Below are 7,519 nucleotides of genomic sequence, written 5' to 3' on the forward strand. Positions count from 1 at the left end.
CGCCGGTCCTCGACCTTGAGGGCTGCCGGAGCACAACAAGGAGAGCAAAAGCAGCGGGTGAGGGAGGAAACCAGCACAACAAGAGGATAAGGCACCTGCCACCGCCTGGGAAAGGAGCCTTCCCCCACCGGGCAAAGCGGAGAGGCATGGCCCAAGCCGAGGAGATGATGGCCCCGGGGGCACGGGGAGGTCGACAGGGCTCCTGGCCACGCACCCGGGGGAAGCTGGCAGCATGCTGCCCCTCCACGGCTTTTGGCTTGCCAGCCAGCTGCACGAGGTGGCATGAATGTCTGGACACCCCGAAGACCAGCCTGTGCTTCAAGCGCATCCATTGCCCGTGGATGCTGTGCGCTCGTCCTCTCCAGCCTCCCCATGAAAGTCCCCACACGTGAGCAGAATCCGGGCAGTTATTGCTGTGGGTACACACTCACAGGCAGACAACTGTCTTGTTTATGAGATGTTCAGGCACGTACAAGGGGCATTTGCTCAGGAAGGGAAAGCTCTTGGTGTGATCTCCTGCATGCTGTGGATATACTGGATGCCAGCCACCGGGCTGGCACAGGAAGGGCTCTGGCACAGCCAAGTCAGCTGGGAGCTCAGGGCAGAGGCACCATCAAGGTGTTGCGCAAGGGAGATGTCCCCGGCCCATGACATGGCCGCAGAGACCATTTGTCCCAGCATGTGGTGCCCTGTGAGCATTAGGCACCCCCCTGTGCCCATACACACCCCTGCCGGTGCTGCAGTCCAGGGGCCAGATTCGCCCAGCTGTCCTCTCTCTCTGGGGCAGGGTCCCAGCGGTCCTGGGCAATTGGTTTCCAGGGGCACTTCCCAGGAAACAGAAGTGTGCAGGTCCCAGGGACGATGAGCACCCCTGTAGCAGGGATACCACGCAAGGGGGTCCTAGTGGTCAGGGGAGGGAGCGGAAAGGACAGATGGACGCACAACAGAGCAGTATCCAGGCTCCCTGCAGGGATACCACGCAAGGGGGTCCTAGTGGTCAGGGGAGGGAGCGGAAAAGACAGATGGACGCACAACAGAGCAGTATCCAGGCTCCCTCAGGCTGTGCAGAAAGCCCCGATGCCCTCATCACCCCTACAGGTCAGCACCAAGAGCTGTGGTAGGTCCCTGGGGATCTGCCCCATCTCCAGGGGCTGCCCCAGCCCTGCCACCCCCCCAGCATACTCTTTTCTCCCCAGGATGTCCAGCACTGCCTCCACCCAGGCACTGAGCCTGTACCACTGTGAGAGCCAACCCAAGGAAGGGGACAAAGAGACTCCCCCCAAGAGCAATACCTCTGTGATGGGAAGGAGGAGGACAGCACTTCGGGCAGGCCCCAGCAGGGACCCTCCTGCCACCCTGGGCTGCCCAGGGAGGTGCCCAGCATATGTGATCCTTTTCCTGCTTTCCATATCATTTCCTCAGCCTGGGAAGGGGCCATGGCAGCCTCCCCAGGTGGATGTGCAAGCCCCTAGTAGTGCTCTGGGCTGGGGGTTGCAATGTGCATTGGTCCTGGGAGTCTAGTGGGCTCTCCTTGCCCACCTGTCCTTGAGTTCAATTTAATTCCAGCAAGGCCTTTGCCTTCCCCTGATATCAGGCTCCCCCCATGGCGTAACCATGCCACCAAAGCAGTAACTCCTGGCAGCAGCTGGCTGGCAAGCGCAGGTGGCAGCAGAGGGACTGTGGGAAAGGGTCCAGAAGTTAGTGGGTGCACCTGAGCATTAGCTTGGGGACCTGGGGCAGCAGTGGTGGACACCTGGTGTGGCCAGCCTCTTAAAATGCAGGAGATTTTTTTAAAAAGCATGATTTTAAGTCAAAGTATTTAAAATATATTTGTATAGATAGAAGAATGTACAGGTATATGTATGCACAGACAGTGTCCCACTGTACACAATTATATTCATATGCACAGACAGTGGCTTTTGCTCTACGAGGTACTGCCTTTTTTTGCCCCAAGTTCTGGAGAGATTTCAGGTTTTTCTTTACAATTCCATCAGTTGGGAAGTCTCCTTTTCTCACATTTAGATTCTCCTTTCTCTGCCTCCAAAAGCTAAGGGGGGGAGGGGGGAGGGGGGCTTGAAGATAGCAAAAAGCTCTTGCCAAAATGATGAGAGGGAGTAAATCAGTGCTCACTTGAACAACAGCATGCAAAATGCTATATAAAAGTCCAGCACCATGTCCCAATAAGTGCAAAATAACATTTTCACCTTTAACTATTCCTAGTACAGCAAACAATTTTTTCAAATATCCAAAGGCTGTTTCACATTAGTGTGATCAATTTTATATTGTTCACATAAAATTATATGTATCCTTTCTGCTACATGATTGATCAAATTCTCTTCTCATTGTTCGTGTAAGAAGTGTTAAACTATTCCTGTTTACCTACAGTGACTTTTAAGCACTCTTTTCCTAAAGATGAGGGCTGTCATGCTTGTAAAGAAAAAAAATTTCAGTGGGACACCTTGCCTCACACAAGTTATTAAGCTACTGCAACCTTATTCCCACAAAGAAAGTACAGTTCTACTTGACTCTGTGCTGAGTGTCCGTGCTCAAAATTAAACTGCCTGCAATCTGTTGTCTAAAATTTATTCCAGCAGAAAAACTGGATTTCATGAAACACCCATTTCTTCCTAGGAAAACATCTTATTCAATGCTGAAGTTCCTCAAAACAAAATTTCAGAGCATTCCAAACTATTTTAATAAAGGCGTTTTTTATTTCAGCTTCAAACTGAAATACCCTTGTGGCCAGCACACGTGCCCAGCACCAGTCCCAAAGCAAGCAGCAGCAGTGGCAGTGTCTGCATTGGTGGGTGTTTTAATGAGCAATGAAGCGGTCTCACAAGTGATACTTTCAGCCTCCAAGATTGTCAGCATAGGCAGGAGGAGCACGAACACCGAGACCTGTGGACAAGTCCTCCCACCTCCCAAAGACCAAACAGCCCTGGAAAAATAAGTTTACAAACCTAAGGCACTGCTGGGGAGAACTAGGAAATACTAGCACCTGCTGTGATGCAGCGTGGCAAGAAACTTAAGGTAACAGCACCCTTTACCATAGTATTCTTTCCATTAATTAAAAGGGTTAATTTTGAAAGGAATGACATTCAGGCAAGCTGGAGGACTAATTTCATGAATGCACTAAGGAAACATTTTCTTGCTCTCAGCAGTAACAGCAAGAGCTATGCTGCTCTCATCACCCTAGAAGTGGTTGGAAACTTGATGTGTTTGCCCTCATGCCATTTCTTACAGAACAGGAGCGGACAATCTTTTCAAGAAGCAAGTGAATTATCAGGGTAAGGAAATTGAGCTGTTTCAACCTCTTTCACTGACTCTGGAAATAAATCCAGAAGGTACTGTTTAGTAGTGCCCAAAAGGGTCTAAAAATGTTTGCTTGTTTTCAAAAAACTCTAAGCTCGTCATTGCTTCTCCCCCGCATGCTTGTCATCCTGCTCTTCCCCAGTCCGGTGAGAGTTATCCGTGAGACCTGCGGAAGATAGAGAAGGAAATCAGGACCTCCACTTGCAGTTGCCACAGCCTCCTCGCCATCTCCCCTTAGGGTGAAGATCACCCATCAGGATCTGCCTGTGATGCCTCTCCACGCCGCCACTGGGGAGCAGCAGAAGGCTGCAGGAAAGCCCTGTCTTGTCATCCTGCTCTTCCCAGGCTCTCTGAGTTATCCGTGAGACCCGGGGAAGATGGAGAAGGAAATCAGGATCTCCACTCGCAGATACCATAGCCCATGCCCGGCCTTACAGCACCCCTGTCGCACATCCCACCTTCCAGCCTCACAGGCTACCACCAAAGCCCACTCAAATCTTCCCTGCACCCTCACCGAGGAGGGGGGACAAGGTGATAGAGTCTGCTAGGAGGCCAAGTCCAGGTTTAGCCCAGGACAGGATGATGCAGGGGAAGTCTCTTAGCCCTGGTAGCTCTGACCTGGCTCTGGGGCTCTGATCCTTCCATCTTTGGAGCAAAAATCACCATCAGCCCACACCAACAGAAGCATCTCTCCGGGGGACAACTGTGCTAGTAGGACATTAGGGGCCTCCCACTTGGTGACACACACACTCGTGTGTGTATATATGCACACACATACATAGATTCACACCCATCTATATGGATGTTGAAGGATTGTTTCCAGTCCTTTGATACCCTGCTCCACTGAGGTGTCTCCTGCCAGGCAGGTCCATGAGGTTAGTTTATGCTGGACATGGCATTTAAACCAATCTGAAGTGCTGCAGTCCCCCCTTGCCTCAGGTTATGGCCAAGAGTATGGGAAGATAGACAACCCACTCATGAGCAGCTGAGTGTCCCTTGCACGGATGGGTAAGATTGGCTAAAAAGATTAAGCAACACAGTGGCTGGATGAAGTGCGGTGTTGGCTGCCGCTTATAATGACTGCAGATTGAATTCATCATTATGGATGTCTTGATGGCTCTCATGGGCAGTAGCTGACCCCTCATTGTCTCATCTGGCCTCATCTCTGTGCCTCACCATGCTTTCTGGCACAGGGCCTCCACTCTTCACAGCAGCTACGCTGTCGTACACGCTTTTGCTCACCCCTCCAGCCAGTCCTGCTTTCAGCCAAGCTGCCGCCTCACACTGACATGTTTCTACACTACGCGTCCAGGACCTGGCAGATCTGACTGGCACCAGGAAACTTACCCCAGAATAACCAGCTGGCCACACCTTGCTCTTCTCCAAACAGAAGTAAAACTGTTTGCGGAAAAAAAATGGCAGAGGTCTTCCTTTCTATTCTGTTTTTCCATCCCCTGCTTAATAGCTTGAAGTTCCTCCTTGCCCATACCCCATCTCTGGTTCTGCATTCACCATACAGAGTGAACATGTAGGCAATGACACGTTCTCACTCTGTCCCTTGGCTGAACTCATTAGCTAACAGAGTGGAAACCCAAATCATGATAAAAGGTCCTCCTCTTCCAGAAGCAGCAAGCCCAACATTGCTCCAGCATCAGATATCTACTGTTAGCATCACATTGCTGTTTTTAGCTGCTTAGTAAGGCATACCAAGAAAAAGAAATGTCTTTATCATCTCTTCCTTAGATGCACGTAACTTCTCAAGAAAACATCTGATCCGTCATTTCTTGGAAAATTAGCCTGCCTTTAACATGCCCCCAGAACAGCTCCTCCCCACCCAGTTTTGATCAGATTTCATTTTTTAGAAGAGCTTGGCTTTCCCATTTCCAACAGTCTGCAGATTTTTCCTCCTTCTCTACGTACTGAAGGCTGCATCTGCACTTGGCCAGTGCTGCTAGGCTCAGCCAGAGCAGGGACCAGCTCATACACATCCTGGCTTTTCATCTGACCCACCCGTGTGTGCTCCCTCCATGAACATCATGGTGCAGGTTGGGATCTGGGTACACTCAGTCCTCACTGCCAGAAGCACAGTAGGTGTCCTGGACCAGGATGTCCTCCTTGACTCACGATATTGCCCTGGAGTCACTGATGCCTGCTCTCAGTATTTGCATTAAAACCTCACCTACTTTGATTGCTCCAGACCTGGGACAACAGTGCAGCCCACTGCGAAGCGAAGCACATGGTGAAGGCGCTCATACAGGAAGCGACAGCAAACCTCATCCTCTGCCAACACTGCCAGGGTCACTTCTTGAATGATTCCAGGCAGTACTGAGAGCTGCTGGGAGACAAAGGAGGCTATAGAACAGGCCAATCTGCCCTCCTCTCAGGCTATCGCAGCAGATCTTACTTATTGCCAGTGAGCAATAAAGCATTATAACCCTGGGACAGCTTGTGCTCCACACATCACCTCCCTTTCTTTTTCCCCAAGGAGCTTTCCACAAAATCAAGGGGGGAAAAGCCACAAAGAAAAAGAAATGATGCTTAAGGAGGAGAGAGAGAACTGGGAAAATGTGCAGTCCTCCCCAAAACCTCATCCAGGTTCCAGTGATCAGCATTTCTTGAGCCAGACAAGGTGTCTCCGTCTAATAGTCCTTGACGGCTTTTTCTTCAATGCCTTTCTGAACTCTTGCAAGCCTCAATATCCCACAGCAGGCACTTCCTCCTCTCAGCTCTGCGCTGTGGGAAGAAACCAGCTCTTCTTGCTTCCTTGTAACAGGCCACCCAAGAGCTTCACCTGGTGAAAGACAGTTCCTCCTTGGCTGCTCACAGCTGTACCTCATCTGTCCTCTCAAGGCTGAATAACCCTACCCTGTTCCTGGTGTAGAAACTATCCCAGACCTTTAAAAATCCTTGGTGCTCTCCTCAGGCACTGGGGAGACCATAGTTGTGCAAAACATCTAAGATATGGGCACACCTTGGCTGCAGATACACTGCTTGCAAGCGTCATTTCCATTTTGTTCCTTTCCTAGCTATTCCTAAGGTCTGTCTCAGACATGGTAAGGCTTAATCCATTCCTTGGCATCCCGAGAGCTGCAGCTAGCAGCCAGGTGCCTGTGAAACAGAGCATCCCTGCTGCCGGCACATACCTGCACAGCTTCTTGTTCATGCTGTGCTGTGCTGGGATGCAGTGTGGCCAACCCTCACTCTTCAGCCAGAAGTGGGGCTTCTCACCTTGCACAATCAGCTTGGGTTTGAGCACAAACCCAGTGCAAATCCCAGATGTAGGATTTCATGTACGGGAGTACTCCTTGCATCTCTGCCGCTACCATGCAGTAAGTTGCTACATACTTCCAGGCTAATTCTTCTCCTCCAAAAGCTCTTCAGAGGCAGGCAAGAGCATGTTGTGCTAAACGACTGAGTTACCTCAACCTGGCACACAACGAGAGAGGTGACAAGATCAGGTTAGCGCTGACAATGAAATCTCTCCCATTGCCTTGCAGGGTGCTGCTCTTCAGCATCAGCACTTGCGCTTACTGCAGCAGATGGCACGGCACACTCCAGGGGAGAGAATGGCAAGTGCTGGAGACCCATACTGCTTTAAAATAGATGCACGCATGTTTTTGTTCATCACAGCCCATTCATATCTTCCTTCTTGATTGGCAGTGCTGGAAACAACATTAGCTGCATGGGAAATGTGCCTTGCTGTCTGCTTCTCATACCGCAAGAGCACAGAAGACACCTTTTGGTGTGGGGTTCCAGGAATGGCATGCTAGCATCAGGCTGTCCACAGACCACCTTGAGGATATTAGCCTAGGAGACCCAACAGTTGTGATCACACTGGCTGGACTTGGTACAAATCTTGTCACTTCCCAAGCATATGTTTTGCTTGGGGACTTTTGTCACCTTCCTCTCCCCTGCTAGGTCTCCGGACCATAGGATTAAGAGATGAAAAGCAGTAGGATGGGGTCAGTCCCTTGCCGTCTGGCATCACCATGCAGCCCTTGCTGCCAAAGTCAGTCACCAGCAGCTGTTCCCCTTACCTAGCAGACACCAGGAAGGTGGGCAGTTGGAGCACGAAGGGCACCAGCCCAGGCAACTACAGCTGTTTGCTATTGTAGGACCCACATTTTGCAGTGGGCTTTGGTAGGTGCTGTATTTAGTCTTTCCTGTTGAATGTCTGTCTGCCTTGAGTCTGGAATGAGCAGAGAAA

The sequence above is a fragment of the Accipiter gentilis genome, chromosome 12 (assembly GCF_929443795.1).
Source record: "Accipiter gentilis chromosome 12, bAccGen1.1, whole genome shotgun sequence".
Taxonomy (NCBI): domain Eukaryota; kingdom Metazoa; phylum Chordata; class Aves; order Accipitriformes; family Accipitridae; genus Astur; species Astur gentilis.